This window comes from Bufo bufo, chromosome 6, assembly GCF_905171765.1.
Source record: "Bufo bufo chromosome 6, aBufBuf1.1, whole genome shotgun sequence".
NCBI classification, from domain to species: Eukaryota; Metazoa; Chordata; class Amphibia; order Anura; family Bufonidae; genus Bufo; species Bufo bufo.
The window spans coordinates 157,058,674-157,078,103 of NC_053394.1; the positions used below are offsets into that span (position 1 = coordinate 157,058,674).

General features: G+C 44.7%; 1 protein-coding gene across 6 annotated transcripts in view; it reads right to left on the reverse strand.

Annotated features, from left to right (window-relative positions):
- The window catches only part of LOC121005375 (oocyte zinc finger protein XlCOF6-like), a 916,661-nt gene that overhangs the window by 42,698 nt on the left and 854,533 nt on the right, over positions 1-19,430 (reverse strand). The gene's annotated exons all lie outside the window — the stretch shown is intronic.

Here is a 19,430-nt window from a genome sequence, read left to right on the forward strand (position 1 = left end):
TCAGAGACCATGACAAGCGGTCTCTGATCACTTGATCGCCGTGATACACTTTATCACGGCGATCACAGAAAATGCCGGCAGCGGAGCTGCCCACACTAAACTTTCTCCCTCCTCTCATGTAAGAGAGGAGGGAGAAAGTCTCCGATGCAACGATCGGGTCCCCCAGCGCTTCTGGCCCTCAGCTGGGTCCCGATCCTCACCTTCCACCCCCCTTACCCTCAAGAAAGATGGCGGTGGCGGCCCGGCGCATGCACAGACTGAAAGCCGGCCGCTCACCGCTGCTCTCAGTAAGGTCTCTCTCCTCAGCAGAGGAGAGAGAAGTTCAAATTATGCCCCGATCGGGTCCCCCAGCACCAATATGGCCCCCAGATGTGTTAAATAAAGTTATTAGGGCGCCCCACACACACATCTAATTAAAAGAAAAAAGTTACAAAAAATTGTAAGTGCAGCCAAAATAAAGTAAAGATGTGGAAATATATTTCTGATAAAAATATTGAATAGTATTTATGTATGTATAATATTGCATTTGAAAATAGGAAAATGTGCCAATTTTCATAAATTTTCACTTTTTTAATAAAGATACGCATATTTTATCGGTAGAATTTTACCACCTAAGTAAAGTACAATATGTGACGAGAAAACAATGTCAGAATTACTTTGATGTGCAAAACCCTTACAAAGTTAGGAGAAAGAAAAAAGGCCCCCCCTGCGCTCCTGTTGTTTAATCGGGTAGATCTACCTGGATAGGGGGATCCCGCTGCTTACTGTCTAGTGAGGAGCTATTGTTCTCCTCAGAATAGTATAAAAGAGAAAGGTATGTCACCCGTAGGTGATATAGGACAGATAGCGCTGGAGTGCACGGTCAAGACAACTAATCCTGTAGATGGTAATGTCAGTCAGTGTTGGCCTGAGACAATAAGCGTCTGGCTCTGAAATTGAGTGCTATGAAAGTATATCTATATATTTATATATTTGTATATTTATTGGCATTTGGGCAAAAACTAAATAAAACCTAAACTGGTATAAGTAATAGTAATAATAATGGTGCTGTAGCTACCTTATTGTTCATCCGGAGTTGGTCCTTCAGTCAGTGGTCCGGTCTGGTAATCAATATGGGTTGGTTGCTGTAAAGTTCTTATAATGGTCCTGTTCTTTTAAATCGCGGCGTCCTCCTGGCTCACCTACCAGCAGCAGCGCGGCCCCGGCCGGAAGCACGCGCAGCGCGAGGGAGCTTGTTGGTCTGTTGCCCGGGAAACCGCTTGTGGTGACGTCACCGTTCAGAGTACAGGAGCCTCCGTAGGACAAAAACTACCTACGCGTTTCAGAGCCTATCGGGCTCCTTCGTAAGCTAAAATGACACATGTCAGATTTCTAAAATTTGGCTTGGTCATTAAGGCCCAAACAGGCTTGGTCACCAGTGGACCAGTGGAAAGGGGTCAGGAGGCATTAATGAAAGCTGTTATAAGGTAATTACAGATCTTTTGGCAATCAATGACAGACTTGGTCAGGTATAAATGCCTATATCTAATAAACTAGCAAATAAAATAAAAATTATGATGGGTACACTTTAACCAATGCCAGCCAATCAATGGCCTCACATTACAAAGGTTCCAGCGGAAACCTAAGCTCAGTGCAGGACCTGCAACACTCGTGACAAGTGAATCTTCCCCCCCCCCCTACTTTAACACCCATCCTAGCCAAAACCCCTTTAATGAGTAGCAATACATCTTTTTATGGTGATAATTAGCAGTGTTTCCCAACCAGTGTGCCTCCAGCTGTTGCAAAACTACAACTCCCAGCATGCCCGCACAGCCTTTGGCTGTGCGGGCATGCTGGGAGTTGTAGTTTTGCAACAGCTGGAGGCACACTGGTTGGGAAACACTGAATTAAGGGACCTCCTTCTAGAGCAACATAAAAACATCAGCCTTCACAATCTTCTCACACTTAGCTCTCACATCAGTGCCGCTAGTTAGTGACTGTTGTAATGGGTCAAAAGAGTTTTTTTTTCCTAGGAACTTCAATGGCAGCTTCATTTATATGGAAAATGAGCAGTGAGAACAAAAATCAATAAAGTAATCAAGTCCCATTAACATCATTTTTATTTTTAAATAAAAAAATTAATTGTCATAAGTTATAATAGAAAAACAGCCTAACCTATCATATCTGAAGCCCAGTCCCAGCTGGAGTGGAGACGTGCAACTGCACTCTGGGTGGGATAGTTGCCAAGGTATTAGTGTACTATTAATGTGAATCTGTCACCTCCTATTGAAAGGGTTGTGCAACCTTCACTGGACAACCCACTTCACTGTCTTTTGTGGACAGGTCCCCGCTGAAGCCAGTCATTGGCTGGAGAAGAGCCGGTACCCATGCCCGGCAGGAAGTAAACAAGCCACGAGCCAGAAGATGGAGATGCCGGAGCCAGCGTGCAGAACCAGAACTCTGGGTTATTCTTGAACAACCCCTTTAAAGACTGTTGAGCAGATCTATGTGCCCAGTCACTTCTCAACCCACATTTTTATTAAAGTCTTTCAAAGTTTGACAAAGATCATGTCGAAAACAGCCTAAGGCTACATGCACATGACAGTGTAGTTTATGCGGATATTCATGCTAATTTTGCTGCCTTTCTGCACCAAAATTTGCATGTCTTACTTGCAAATTTTGACACAGATATGCCCTAGATCTCTCCCTTTGCATGGCAAAGGGTCATATCTGCACTGGAAAATCCTCATAATCAATTGACATGCTAGAAATGTCAAAATCCACACTACAGGTCAATTTCTGCACAGTCGATGCCGCACTGTGTAAATGAGATTTTGAATATTTTCATCTATTTAGCTGGTACTGCATTAGACTGCTGATTTTCTGCACGAAAATACAAAAGGTCCTGCGGACTGTTCACACTTGGCACTTCAACGCCTAAATGAGGCAGGTTAAAACTCACAGTGCATATAATGAAAAAATAGGTGTGCACTACTAATACTAATCTGTTGAGGACACTTGTGGCGTTTCGAAAGTCAGCTATATACAATCACGCACCTGTGTAGAGCAACCTCTATGCGCACAAGAGTGACTTGTTGAATCTGACTTTCTCCACTTACAGATTACGCATCAGACACCCAGGCGTTAATCAAGTGGCCTTTTAATCCGGAGATTGTATTACAAGATGTTGCAGGGTAATCCAGATGGTAAAATAATTATGCCAACAATAACTTCTAGCTCAGAAGATGGATGCTGCTACTCAGAAAGATGAGCACACTATGAGCAAGGCATGATTGGGAAAACAGGGAGTGGCTAGGCTAAACTAACTAGAAACCTGAAAACGAAGGGGGGGGGGGGGGGAGCATCCCAATACACAATGCAAGATACTGGAACAGAACACTCCCCATCTGGTACCACTATATATATGCATACAATGGAATTGTATAAAATAACAATAGCTTGCAGATGCAAATAATGTCCATCTACCTGAAAAGGAAACATGCAATGAACATTATTCAAATAAAAAAAGGATAAGTCTTCAGTTCGGGCCATAGAGCTGGTACTTGAAACAGTCTTAGAAGATGTTGAGCATCTTTGGTAGAAGGGATCTCAACATGGAAGTTCTGCAGGCATGAGTAACACAACTTCTGTAACAGGGCGGAAGAAGGTCTTGATTACTCCACCTCTCGCGGTTCTTACTTCCACCTTACGAACCTTCCCATCCTAACTGGAAACGACTTTAGTAATAAGGCCAGTCGCGGCGATCAACTTGTTTGTCTCTTAACAGAACAAAATCTCCTTCCTTTAAATTAGGCCTTGGTTCTTGCCACCTTCTGCGTTCTTGCTAGAGGCAGAGGTACGCTCTTCTCCACATTTTCCAGAACTGACTGGCGAGATATTGTACCTGCTTCCACCGAAACTTATAAAGGTTGTGCTCTTTGAAAATGCCAGATGGCACAGGAATATTTCCTATCTTTTGGGTCAATAAGGTGGCTGGCGTTAAAATATGTGGGGATTCCGGATCAGAAGAGACGGGAGCCAGAGGTCTTGAGTTTACTATCGCTGTTACCTCTGCAAGGAAAGTAGCCAAGACTTCATGCGTCAGTTGGACAGATCTAGAGTCTATTAGCATAGAATCTAAGATGCGTCTGGCGATTCCGATCATCCTTTCCCATGATCCACCCATATGTGAAGAGTGAGGCGGATTAAAACTCCATACACAGCCGCTTACTTTGAGATATTCAACTGGTGCCTTGATGATCTCCAACTCGTTACAAGCTCTGATGAAATTGGTACCACAGTCTGACCTCAGGAGTTTAACTGGCCCTCTAGTAGCAAAGAATCTTCTCAAGGCATTTATGAAACTTGCAGAATCCATTCACTCAATCACCTCAATGTGTACTGCACGAACGGATAGACAGGTGAACATTACTGCCCAACGTTTATTATAGGCTTGACCTCCACGAGTTCTTCGAGCAATAACCGTCCAGGGTCCGAAGACATCCAGTCCAACATTAGTAATTGGTGGTTTCATAGTCAGTCGATCTGCTGGCAGGTCAGCCATCAATTGCTCTTGTGGCTTGCCTCTCAATTTCTGACACTTGACACATCCGTGGATCATGGTAGAGATTCGCCTTTTTGCACCGACGATCCAAGAGCCACGTACTCTGAGTTCACCTTCCGTGAAGTGCCTTCCTTGATGACAAACCCTTTTGTGACAATGTCTGATAAGCAGGGTAGCAATATGATGGTTACCTGGTATAATAAGTGGATTTCTCTCCTTCCTGGCAATAGATGCTCTGTTCAGACGTCCACCTACAACTGGAAAGGATTGAGTCAGCAAGAATCCTGGTCCGGATAAGCAAAAAGTCTTACAAATTTTGGCAGCTGCAATTGATCTTGTAGCAATATCGGCAGGATTTAAGTTGGTTGGGACATAGTGCCACTGCTTCGGCACACTGGTCTTCCTGATTCGTTCAACTCTGTTAGCGACATAAAAATAAAACCGCTTGGTTCTGTTGTATATATAACCTAACACAACCTTGCTGTCTGTATAGAACCTGACGGCATCAATATTGGAATCTAGCTCGGCCTGTAGGAAATCTGCAACGTCAACAGCTAACGTAGCTCCACATAACTCAATTCTAGGAATTGTAGGTAAAGGCTTAGGGGCTAACTTGGCCCTACTGAACAAGAATCCTACATGGGGCTGTTCATAGGAGTCGATGACCTTGAGGTATGCTACAACAGCAATAGCTTCTGTGGAGGCATCGGAAAAGATGTGGATTTCTCTTCTTGAGGCCTTGGACATGGAAACGGGAGCATAACATCTTGGGATATCAAGCTGTTCAAGCGTCTTTAGAGAGTCTTTCCATGCTTCCCATTTTGGTTGTAAGTCTGCGGGAAGTGGGGCTTCCCAATCTTTTCGTCCCTTAATGAGCTGCGTCAGCAAGAATTTTTCTTGAGTAGTAATTGGGGTTACGAAGCTCAAAGGATCATAGAGGCTATTCACTACGGAGAGGACCCTGTGCCTTATATGGGTACCTCGTCTCCTTCGAAACCTAGATCTCTTAACTCGGAAGCATAATCCTTTGGTTTGAAGGCCTTCATTACTTTGCTGTTGTTAGATGTGATTTTGTGAAGACGCAAATTTGCTTGAGACAAGAGTTCTTTAGTTCTCTTAAGCAAATCGATTGCTTCTTTGGCTGTAGGCAGGGATTTTAGCCCATCATCGACATAGAAGTCTCTCTCAACGAATTGTCTAACATCAGAACCATAGGTGATTTCTCCTTCTTGAGTCGTTCTCCTTAAACCATAAGTTGCTATGGCAGGGGATGGGCTATTGCCGAATACATGGACTCTCATACGATACTCGACGACTTCCTTGTCCAGATTGTTATCCTTATGCCACAGAAACTGTAGATAGTTGCAGTGGTCTTCTCGAACCAGGAAGCAGTGAAACATTTGCTGAATGTCTGCCATAAATGCAACGGGCTCCCTCCTAAACCGCGCCAATACTCCTATGAGACTGTTAGTGCAGTTTGGTCCCGTGAGCAGAACGTTGTTTAGGGAAAGTCCTTCATACTGTGCACTAGAGTCGAAGACCACCCTGATTTGTCCTGGCTTCCGGGGATAGTAAACTCCAAAGAATGGTAGGTACCATCTTTCTGCTTCATGATCCAAAGGTGGTGCTAGTTCTGCATGTCGGTTGTCAAGTATCTTCTGCATAAATGCAACGAAAATGTTCCTTCATTTCTGGTTTATTCTTGAGTGATCTTTTTAGCGAGGTAAATCTGGATTCTGCTTGTTTTTGGTTGTTTGGAAGGGTCACTCTTGGATTTTGGAAGGGCAGAGGTGCTATCCAACATTTGGTATTATCCTTGAAGAACTCTCTGTCCATGAGGGTAACAAATTCCTTATCTTCCGCTGAAGCAGTATTATCCTTAGCAGTAACTTGGAAAACTATTTCCCCTATTTCGTTATTTAATTCTTCCTGCCTAACAAAGGGGTCTGTCTCTCTGGATGTCTTGGTTTTCAGCTTGGGGCTCTCTTGCACATAGTAGTGGTTGGGACACTGCCTGAAGTAAGAAGTTCGTCCCCGTCTTAATACGTCGGTTGTGAAGGAGTGTACTTGGCAGGGTCTGCGGGTTCTGTCTAGACATACATCCCCCACAATGACCCAACCCACTGTAAGTTTCTGGGGATATGGAGCGTTACATGGGTCATTGCGAAGTTCAAGGACCTTATGATCCTCGAGAATGTCTCTACCTAGCAGGAGTAAGATCTCGGCATGGTTATCAAGGGGAGAAATCTCTCGGGCTATGTTCCTGAGATGAGGGTGATGCTGTGTGGCTTCAGGTGTGGAAATCTCATCCCTTGCATCCGGCAATTCGTCACACTCAATAAGGGTTGGAAGAGAGAGTTTCTTATCTTCTTTGATGGGCTTCAAGGTGAAACCATTAGCTCTTCTTCCTGAGGTTGTCACAAAACCAGAGCATGTTCCTAGGGTGTAGGGTGTAGTTTCTCCCTCTATCCTGAACAGATCAAAAAACTTAGGGCTTGCTAGGAAACGATTACTTTGGTCATTTAGAATAGCGTACGTTCTTATGGTCTTCTCTGGTTGTGCAGTAGGAAACACATCCACGAGGCAAATCTTGGAACAAGACTTACCGCACATAATTCCTTCTCCGCATACCTCTGCATCTGGGCGGACGGTATTGGTTGGTCGGTCGGCCATGACTCTCCCTGCCTTGATCGGTTGGGGCTTGTGCCAGCTAACTGGTTCTAGGTTCCGCCTGATTGGTCCCGGTTGAACGGCGTACAAATGTAGATCACTATTACACTTAGAACACTTGACTGGAACCTTACAGTCTCTGGCGAAATGCTCAGTGTATGCACAGCATCTAAAGCAGATATTACGACTCCTTAGGAACTCCTTACGTTCCTCAAAGGGCTTTCCTATGAAGACAGCACTTAAAGGATGTGGTTTATCATGGATAGGGCAATGATGATCGGGTTCCTTAGGGCTTTCGTTTCCAATTAAAGCGGCTGCGTTAATAGTGGGCACAACCCCTGTCTTTTTTGTAGAAATTAAACCTTTAGGGTTTCTCTGTCTGGGACTGAAAGTCTCGTGTCTCTGTTTAGTAGAGCCAAAGATGTTGGTCCCCATGGTGTTGAAGCTCGCATCGTTTTTGGCTCTAGCTAAGTCCTTGATGAACTTATAGAAGAATGAACATGGTGGAACAGGAACGCGATGTTGCTCCTTGTATTTTGAACCTGCTGTTGCCCATTGATCTTTAACATTAAGGGGTAATTTCTCCACGATCAGGCCCACACCATGGGAGGTATCAAGAAAGCTGAGACCTGGTAGCTGCAGGTCTCCCTTGACAATTTCAAACTCAAGAAGAAGGTCGCTTAATTCATGGAACCCTCGGCGGTCTGTATTGGATAATTCAGGAAAGTCGTATAGTCGTTTAAATAAGGCACGTTCAACTACTTCCGAGCCGCCGTATGTCTGCTCTAATCTTTCCCATGCGAGACGAAGGCCTTTGACTGGTTCGTAGATATGAACGGTTTTGAGTCTCTTAACACAGTTTGACGACCATGGACCTAGCCATCTAATTAGTAAGTCAAGTTCTTGCATAGGCGGAACACCAAGGGTTTGAACTTGTAACGGTCGCGTACACACACACACACACACACAGGGGGGGAGGGAAGTGACCACTGCACTCCACCCTTACCCCTGGCCCTGCCTACTTGCCTCGCGAGTCCTAATGACAGGGGACAACTGGACGGCAATCCCTAACTTGGAATAAGTGCAGGGATGACAGACAGACAAACAACAGGACGTGAACGGACCGAGTCAATACCAGGAAAGCTACAAAGTACAAAGGATTAAGCAAAGAATGGTCAGGAGAAGCCGGGGTCAAGTACCAGGAGATCAAAGAAGTACAAGAGGAGTCCTAAGAGAGTAGTCAGGTGGGAGCCGAGGTCACAATACCAGGACGGATGCGCAGTACAGGAGGATCAGGCAAAAGGATGGTCAAGGAACAGGATCAGGTAAGTATTCAGCAGTCCAACAAATAGCCAGGAACCTAGAAATTAACAGGCAACCTGTAGCCAGCAGGCTGCCTGTATTTATAGTGGGGAGTGAGGGTCATGTGACGTGGCCAGCGTCACATGACCGACAGACCAACCAGTCGAGCACCGAGTGATCAGCTCGGCGCTCAAGGCAGACTTAGGAGCAGGGAGCCACCCAGCTAGTAAAGTCGCCCTGGGAATGAGGTCAAACACAGATCCTCATTCCCAAAGCTAAGCAACAGGTCTGCGGGCGATGGGGGACCGAGTGCACCTTCGGGACCCCATGACAGTACCCCCCCTTTTACGAGGGGCCACCGGACCCAAGACTTCAGGCGATGGCTTTTCAGGGTGTTCTAAATGAAATTTACGAACAAGTCTAGGAGCATGAACCTCCCTGGCAGGTACCCAAGATCTCTCTTCAGGTCCATACCCCTTCCAGTGAATCAGGTACTGCAAGGAATTACGCACCTTCCGGACATCCACTATTTTAGACACCACATACTCGACAGCATCATTAACAAGAACCGGCGGAGGCGAGGCTTTTGATGGTACTACCGGTTCAAAATATTTTTTAAGCAGAGATTTATGGAACACATTATGAATGTGGAATGACTCGGGCAGCTCCAACCTAAAAGATACCGGGTTAATCACTTCCGTGATCTTATATGGTCCAATAAAACGAGGAGCAAATTTTTTAGAAGTTACCTTGAGAGATAGATTCTTGGAGGACAACCATACTTTATCCCCAACCTAAAAGTTTACCCCCCTTGAACGTCTCCTATCGGCCTTGAGTTTCTGAGAACATTGAGCCTTTTCTAGGTTCGATTGAACCCGGGCCCAAACTGTGCACAGTTCGGAGGAGAGTTTATCCGCTTCAGGGTTAGAGGAGGAGACGGACGACCCAGAATGAAAACGGGGATGAAAACCATGGTTACAAAAGAAAGGGGAGACCCCAGCGGAAGAATTGACACGGTTATTCAAAGCAAATTCAGCCAATGGAAGAAATTTCACCCATAATTGCTGGTCATCAGCAACATACGACCTCAAGAATTGTTCGACAGACTGATTAAGGCGTTCAGTCTGCCCATTACTCTCAGGGTGGTAGGCAGAGGAAAAAGACAATGAAATTTTAAATTTTTGACAGAAGGCCCTCCAGAATTTGGACACAAACTGCACACCCCTGTCAGAAACAATATTTTCCGGGATACCATGCAATCGAATAATTTCTTTCACAAAAATAGACGCCAGGGTTTTGGCATTCGGGAGTTTAGACAGGGGAATGAAATGGATCTTGCTAAACCTATCCACCACTACCCACACTACAGTCTTACCCTCCGCCGGCGGTAGCTCAGTTATAAAGTCCATCGAGATATGGGACCAGGGTCTACTGGGAATGGGTAGGGGTCGTAGGTTACCAGCAGGGCGAGTCCTAGGTGTCTTGGACCTGGCACAAACCTCACAGGCTGACACATAGGACTTGACATCCCTAGTTAGAGTGGGCCACCAATAAGATCTAGAAACCAGATCCTTAGTGCCCTCAACACCCGGATGTCCACAAAAGGCAGAATCGTGACACTCACCCAACAGCTGGAGAGTAACTCCAAAAATAGTTATTACTATACATTCCCCATATGTCTACTTCATGTTTTGATCATTTTGGGAATGATATTTTATTTTTTGGGGATGTTACAAGGCTTAGAAGTTTAGAAGCAAATCTTTAAATTTTTCAGAAATTTTCAAAAACCCCATTTTTAGGGACCAGTTCAGGTCTGAAGTCACTTTGCGAGGCTTACATGATAGAAACTGTGAGGAATATGGATTAATATTTACTGTCAGCCATGTCCTCACACCCCCATTTGCTGACAGATAGCGGAGGTAGTGAACTCCACAGGAGGGTCCTGCTTCAAAGCCCCAGGCCTGATTGTCATCTGATGCACCTCTTGGCATGTTCAGTGTACATGCAAAATTTGTTTCCACCTCCCAGCCATCTGAATGTCAGTTGGCAAGGAAGAAATCCCCCCAGGGGGTCCAGGCTTCAAGGAGAAGGTCACACCTCACCTCCACCAGTTTGGAGCCAACTGAATCCTGCAGGAAAACCCCCAGCAGGGGGTATCCGCCCTTGCCCAGGATCAATGAGAACTCCCAGACATGTTGGCACCTACCTTTCATAAGGAATTATGAACCGCCTGGCCATCGCAGGCACAAACCGGATACATATTTGTGTTCCGGTGGCCACGAGGTACGTTCCCATGTTTAATGGGACGAGGTCAGGGTAGAGAGATATCCATATCTCCCCATAGAAACCACATAACGGTACCAGGTTTGGGCTCTACTTGTAGCCAGAACCCAGGCAGGTCCATTGGTCCCAGAACCATCTCCCTATGACCCTCTGGTCTGGAGCTATGAACCCTAAAGGGTTTTGTGGGTCATTTGCTGCCAGCCCAGAAGAGGGGGAGTGGACCCCTCCCTGAGGCCGGGAGGGGAGGGGCTGGCTACAGGTTAAAAGTCTGGTGCCAGCAAGTAGGCGCGTCTTTCTCTGAAGAAGGGTCACATCCTACAAATGTGTTTAGAGGGACCCAGGAAATAGCTGAGATCACGGCCCTTCATGTGGACTCCAGCAAAGAACATCTCAAAGGAACTTTTATCTTACCCAGTAACTGACTTTTACACTGCTTAACCCTGTTGTAACCATATAACCTGTAATCTGTAACCTCAGACCACTGTATATATTGTCTGTGTATATTGTGTGAAATCTAGTGTGCCCATACGGCGATTAAATCTATAATTTAATCTTGTGCTATCTTGTATCTCGATCACGAATCCCCACGTCCGTGTTTTGGCCTAGTTATAAGCTACCGCGTGTTGGTTTCTGACCCTATATAATCCCGTTAACGGACCGGTCTTATATCAAATGAGAACTGGTGCCAGATACGGGCTGAGGAGGCGCTGTTTCACTGCGGCAGTGGAAAGGCTCTCTCAGCTTGTTGCCTCTCTGTGCCCGCGTGGACAGGTGTGTGTAAGCTATACCAACCTGACCTTACGTGCTCCACTTCACGTTTTTGGTAGACCTGTGACCATACCACGTCTCGTGAGCTCGACGTAGTTGACGTCAAGCGGGCACAAGGTGTGGTAGTCATCACAGAAATCACCCAGAAATGACCCCATTCTATAAACTACACCCCTCAAGGTATTCAAAACTGATTTTACAAACTTTATTAACCCTTTAGGTGTTCCACAAAATTTAATGGCAAATGGTGTTAAAATTTCAAAATTTAGATTTTTTGGCAAATTTTCCATTTTAATCAATTTTTTCCAGTAACAAAGCAAGGGTTAACAGCCAAACAAAATGCTATATTTATTGCCCCGATTCTGTAGTTTGAAGAAACACCCCATATGTGGCCGTAAACTACTGTACGGGCACACAGTAGGGCGTAGAGGGAAAGGTGAACCGTGTGGTATTTGGAAGGCAGATTTTGCTGGACTGGTTTATTTACACCATGTCCCATTTGAAGCCCCCCTAATGCACCCCTAGAGTAAAAACTCCATAAAAGTGACCCCATTTTGGAAACTACGGGATAAGGTGGCAGTTTTGTTGGGACTATTTTTAGGGTACATATGATTTTTGGTTGCTCTATATTACATTTTTGTGAGGCAAAGTTACCAAAAATAGAAATTCTGAAATTTCATTTCCATTTGCCATAAACTGTTGAGGAAGTTTGTAAAATCAGTTTTGAATACCTTGAGGGGTGTAGCTTCTTAGCTGGGGTCACTTTTATGGAGTTTCTACTCTAGGGGTGCATCAGGGGTTCCTCTAAATGGGACATGGTGCCCAAAAAAAGGCCATCAAAATCTGCCTTCCAGAAACTATACGGCGTTCCTTTCCTTCTGCGCCCTGCCGTTTGGTCATACAGCAGTTTGCGACCACATATGGGGTGTTTTTGTAAACTGCAGAATCAGGGTAATAAATATTAAGTTTTGTTTAGCTGTTAACCCTTGCTTTGTTACTGGAAAAATCTGATTAAAATGGAAAATTTTCAAATATAATTGCTGTTTTGGCACCGTTTTTATTTTATTTTTTTGACCGTGTTCATCTGAGGGGTTAGGTCATGGGGTATTTCTATAGAGCAGATTCTTACAGACGCGGCGATACCTAATATGTCTACTTTTTATTTAGGTTTTACACTATATTATCCTTTTTTAAACAAAAAAAATATCAAAAATGTTAGTATCTCCATAGTCTAAGAGTCAGGTTTTTATTTTTGTTTTTAGCCGATTATCTTAGGTAGGGGCTAATTTTTTGTGGGATGAGAGGATGGTTTTATTGGCACTATTTTGGGGGGTGCATATGACTTTTTGATCGCTTGCTATTACACTTTTTGTGATGTAAGGTGACAAAAAAATACCTTTTTTTGCACCGTTTTTTTTTTTTTTTTTTTTACCATGTTCATCTGAGGGGTTAGGTCATGGAGTATTTATTATAGAGCAGATTCTTACGGATGCGGCGATACCTAATATGTCTACTTTTTTAAAATTTATTTAGGTTTTACACTATATTATCCTTTTATAAACAAACAAAAAAAAACATTTTAGTATCTCCATAGTCTGAGTCCGTTTTTGTTTAGTTTTTAGACGATTATCTTAGGTAGGGGCTCATTTTTTGCGGGACTTGTAAGTGTACCCTGAGGTACTCTCACAAAGTTTTTACAGCTTCACGCCATACCTCGCCCGCTTAGAGGGAACATACTGGCGGAAAATGAGTCTCCCCTTGAAAGCAATGAGAGACTCATCAACCGCGACCTCCCTTCCAGGTACATAGGCCTCCAAAAATTTGGCCCCAAAGTGATCGATGACCAGCCTGATTTTGTACAGGCGGTCATAGGCAGGGGGGACATGCTGCATTATCTGCATAAAGCAGGCATTTCCGGATGGCCTCAAACCGGGTACGTGTCATGGCCGTACTGTAAAGTGGGGTCTGGTAGAGGACGTCCCCACTCCAGTAATGCCTGACACTGGGTTTTTTGACTAGGTCCATGTGCAGCACGAGGCCCCAAAACGTCCTCATCTCGGCTGCACTGACCGAAGTCCAGCCACCGCCCTAGCCAAAAAGGAGCCCGGGTGTTGAGCAATGAACTGTTGGGCGAACACGTTCGTTTGCTCCACCATCAGATTCACAAAGTGGTCACTGAAAAAAAGACTAAAATAGTCATATTCAGTGAAGCCCACTGTGGGAATTTGGATTGCTGGTTGGCCAACAAAATCAGGAATCACAGGCTCAAAATGCTCTGGGGTACACCATGCAAGTTCGCCGGTAGGGGGACTTAACTGGTGGGCCGAAAAAGAAAAAAAAAGATTCAAACCCGCTGATCAGCCGTCCAAAGCTGATCAGCGGTGGGGTGTGCCATGCGCTAACAGAGGCCGGACGCTAAGAGTGCCGGCCACAGTGGGGGCAGGGGGGCAAACTGCAGCACCCCTGGGGGTCTAGGGTCACACAGCTGTGCTGTGGACCCCAGACACCCAATTAGGGTGATGCAGCAATCAAACTTTTTTTTTTCCCTAAACTTTCCCTGAATATCCCTGCCTAACCTAACCTGTCCCTAACCTTTCCCTACGTACCTTTTAGTGCCAGATGGCACTGTGGAGGGTCAGAAGGGGGTGCTGGGCACAGATCCGATGCAGGCTCCTCTCTCCCGGACACAGAAAGGAGGAGGAGAAGAGAGCTGCATCAAGTTAAACCTCTCGCCTGCCCGTGCAGCCAATCAGAAGCGATCCTGAGAGGTGATGTCACCATTACATCGCAGGATGGTGATTGGTGGTGTATTATCACACCACCGATCACCATCCTGTTCCAGGTTATCGGGTCACCAGAGACCCGAATAACCCGGAAATGCAGCAAACCGCAGGTGCGATCGCCGAGACGGGGGGGTCACAGGACTTCCCCCCGCGCATTGTCCCATGGTGCCTGCTGATTGATTTCAGCAGGCACCCAGTTATCGGAAATGCACATGACGTACCGGTACGTCATGTGTCCTTAAGTTCCAGGACATCATGACGTACGGGTACATCATGTGTCCCCAACAGGTTAAGCTGCGTCCATACTCTTCTGGGGATGAGTGTCATGTGGGTACGATGATTTCTTTGCTTAACCCCTTAAGGACTTGGCCAATTTTTGCAAATCTGACCAGTGTCACTTTAAAGGGCTTCTGTCAGCCCACTAAACCGTTTTTTTTTTTTTTTGTTTACTAATAATCCCTACACTGCGATCTCTGCATACATAAGTAAAATAATAATTTTCGTTCAGTAGAATTTGATAAAACGCTATTTTTATAATATGCAAATTACCTTGCTACCAGCAAGTAGGGCGGCTACTTGCTGGTAGCAGCCGCATCCTCCGACCCTAATGACGCCCCCTCCGCATTGTGATTGACAGGGCCAGGGAACGGAATCGTTCTCTGCTGGCCCTGCCTGTTTTCATTCAATATCTGGCCCCTGCGCTACGGCCGTACCTATCTTCAATCTGCGCAGGCACACTGAGAGGCGGCCACTCACTCGGCCGCTCGCTCCTCGATGCGCCGGGTGTAGATGTGACGTCATCGGCGCAGGCGCATTGAGGATGGAGCGGCCGAGTGAGTGGCCGCCTCTCAGTGCGCCTGCGCAGATTGAAGATAGGTACGGCTGCGGCGCAGGCGCCAGATATTGAATGAAAACAGGCAGGGCCAGCAGAGAACGATTCCGTTCCCTGGCCCTGTCAATCACAATGCGGAGGGGGCGTCATTAGGGTCGGAGGATGCGGCTGCTACCAGCAAGTAGCCACCCTACTTGCTGGTAGCAAGGTAATTTACATATTATAAAAATAGCGTTTTATCAAATTCTACTGAACGAAAATTATTATTTTACTTATGTATGCAGAGATCGCAGTGTAGGGATTATTATTAAACAAAAAAAAAAACGGTTTAGTGGGCTGACAGAAGCCCTTTAAGTGCTGATAACTTTAAAACGCTTTGACTTACCCAGGCCGTTCTGAGATTGTTTTTTCATCACATATTGTACTTCATGACACTGCTAAAATTGGGTCAAAAAAGTTAATTTTTTTGCATAAAAAAATACCAGATTTACCAAAAATTTTGAAAAATTTGCAAATTTAAAAGTTTTAGTTTCTCTACTTCTGTAATACATAGTAATACCCCCAAAAATTGTGATGACTTTACATTCCCCATATGTCTACTTCATGTTTGTAGAATTTTGGGAATAATATTTTATTTTTTGGGGATGTTACAAGGCTTAGAAGTTTAGAAGCAAATCTTGAAATTTTTCAGAAATTTACAAAAACCCAATTTTTAGGGACCACTACAGGTGTGAAGTCACTTTGCGAGGCTTACATAATAGAAACCGCCCAAAAATGACCCCATTCTATAAACTACACCCCTCAAGGTAATTAAAAACTGATTTTACAAACTTCGTTAACCCTTTAGGTGTTGCACAAGAGTTATTGGCAAATGGGGATGAAATTTGAGAATTAAATTTTTTTGCCTAATTTTCCATTTTAACCCATTTTGTCCACTAACAAAGCAAGGGTTAACAGCCAAACAAGACTGTATCTTTATTGCCCTGACTGCCGTTTACAGAAACACCCCATATGTGGCCGTAAACTACTGTACGGGCACACAGTAGGGCGTAGAGGGAAAGGTGCGCCGTATGGTTTTTGGAAGCCAGATTTTGCTGGACTGGTTTTTTGACACCATGTCCCATTTGAAGCCCCCCTGATGCACCCCTACAGTACAAACTCCATAAAAGTGACCCCATCTAAGAAACTACACCCCTCAAGGTATTCAAAACTGATTTTACAAACTTTGTTAAAGATGACCTTTCACCAGAATAAAGTATCTAAACTGACTATACAGACGTGTAGAGTGGCGCCCAGGGATCCCCCTGCACTTACTGTTATCCCCGAGCGCCGCTCCGTTCTCCGGTTATAGCCTCCGGTATGTTCATAGTTAGGCTCCACCCAGGGGAACCTGCCGCGGTCTCCTCCTATGCTGTAGCGATGGCCAATCGCAGCGCTCAGCTCATAGCCAGGCTATGCACCCCTAGAGTAGAAACTCCATAAAAGTGACCCCATCTAAGAAACTACACCGCTCAAGGTATTCAAAACTGATTTTACAAACTTTGTTAACCCTTTAGGTGTTGCACAAGATTTTATGGAAAATAGAGATACAATTTAAAAATTTCACTTTTTTGGCAGATTTTCCATTTTAATACAGCCAAACAAAACTCATTATTTATGGCCCTGATTCTGTAGTTTACAGAAACACCCCATATGTGGTCGTAAACCGCTGTACGGGCACGCGGCAGGGTGCAGAAGGAAAGAAATGCCATACGGTTTTTGGAAGGCAGGTTTTGCTGGACTGGTTTTTTTTGACACCATGTCCCATTTGAAGCCCCCCTGATGCAACCCTACAGTAGAAACTCCATAAAAGTGACCCCATCTAAGAAACTACACCCCTCAAGGTATTCAAAACAGATTTTACAAACGTCATTAACCCTTTAGGTGTTCCACAAGAGTTATTGGCAAATGGAGATGAAATGTCAGAATTTCAATTTTTTTGCAAATTTTCCATTTTATTCCATTTTTTCCAGTAACAAAGCAAGGAAAACAGCCAAACAAAACTCAATATTTATGGCCCTGATTCTGTAATTTACAGAAACTTCCCATATGTGGTCGTAAACTGCTGTACGGGCACACGGCAGGGCGCAGAAGGAAAGGAATGCAGATTTTGCTGGACTGTTTTTTTTGACACCATGTCCCATTTGAAGCCCCCCTGATGCACCCCCAGAGTAGAAACTCCAAAAAAGTGACCCCATTTTAGAAACTACGGGATAGGGTGGCAGTTTTGTTGGTACTAGTTTAGGGTACATATGATTTTTGGTTGCTCTATATTACACTTTTTTGTGCGGCAAGGTAACAAGAAATAGATTTTTTGGCCCGTTTTTTTTTGGTTATTTACAACATTTGTCTGACAGGTTAGATCATGTGGTAATTTTATAGAGCAGGTTGTCACGGACGCGGCGATACCTAATATGTATACAATTTTTTTTATTTATGTAAGTTTTACACAATGATTTCATTTTTAAAACAAAAAAAATGTTTTAGTGTCTCCATAGTCTAAGAGCCATAGTTTTTTCAGTTTTTGGGCGATTATCTTAAGTAGGGTCTCATTTTTTGCGGGATGAGATGACGGTTTGATTGGCACTATTTTGGGGTGCATATGACTTTTTGATCGCTTGCTATTATGGCTTTTTTTACACCGCTTTTATTTTTTACGGTGGTCATCTGAGGGATTAGGTCATGTGATATTTTTATAGAGCCAGTCGATACGGACGCGGCGATACCTAATATGTATACTTTTTTTATTTATTTAAGTTTTACACAATGATTTCATTTTTGAAACAAAAAAAAATCATGTTTTAGTGTTTCCATAGTCTGAGAGCCATAGTTTTTTCAGTTTTTGGGCGATTATCTTGGGTAGGGTATGATTTTTGCAGGATGAGATGGCGGTTTGATTGGTACTATTTTGGCGTACATGCGACTTTTTTGATCACTTTTATTACCTTTTTTGGGAAGTAAGGTGGGCAAAATTTCAATTTCCTAATAGTTTTTATTTTTTTATTTTTATTGCGTTCACCGTGGCGGGAAAGTAACATGACCGTTTTATAGATCAGGTCGTTACGGACGCGGCGATACCAAACATGTGTAGGGAATTTTATTTTTTTCATTTTTAATCAGTGATAAATGTGTTTTTTGATTTTTACTTCTTTTTCACTTTTTTTTTGACCCAGACCCACTTGGTTCTTGAAGATCCAGTGGGTCTGATGTCTGTATAATACAGTACAATACACTATATAGTGTTTTGTACTGTATTTTACTTACACTTTGTCTGAACAGATCTCTGCCTTTAGCACAGATCTATTCAGCACCATGGACAGCAGGATGCCTGAGACGGCGTCCTGTTGCCATGGGAACCTTCCCCGTCTGCTCAGTAGTGGTCAGAACTTCGCAGACGGGGAAGGGTAAGGACGGGGCTGTCGGGGGGCTGTCTGGGAGCTCTCTCCCTCTCCATCGGGGGGCTGCAAAGGCACTGCAGCCCCCCGATGGGAGAGGGAGGGAGCTCCCTCTTACTGTTAACTTTTTCCATACAGCGGTCCGTACGGCCCGCCTCCCGCACCACCCGCCGGCAAAAAATCATGCAGGGGGGGTGGAAAAATCGATATTTGAGGGACACTAAAGTTTCTGATCAGAAACTGCAGAAAGCGCAGCAAACCGCAGGTCTGAATTGACCTGCGGTTTGAGGCGATCGCCGATAGGGGGGGTCACATGACCCCCCCTGGCGTTGTGACAGGATGCCGGCTGAATGATTTCAGCCGGCATCCTGTTCCCATTAACCCCCACGGCGCCGGAATCTTCATTTAAAGTTAGGACGTACCGGTACGCCCTAAGTCCTTAAGGACTCGGGAAATAGGGCATACAAGTACGCCCTGCGTACTTAAGGGGTTAAGGATGATGCACAGTCTTGGGCTTTTTCTCTGCCGACCAGATCACCGTCCCTCCAGTCGGTAGATGAATGTTTAAGAGTCTTGGGTCTTATTTATAATGACCTGGTTCGGATCTCTCAGCCAGAGACCAGGTTACGTGGTTTACGCAGAGAGAACGAACACTCTGCGGAGATCTATTGCTCTGAATTTAGGAGATGGGCTATGGATACGGAGTGGAATGATCCTGCTCTCCATAGCCAGTTCTGTCAGGGTCTATCTGAGAGGCTGCAGGACGTGTTGACCTTTCATGAAAAACCTGAGTCATTGAAAGCAGCCATGTCCCT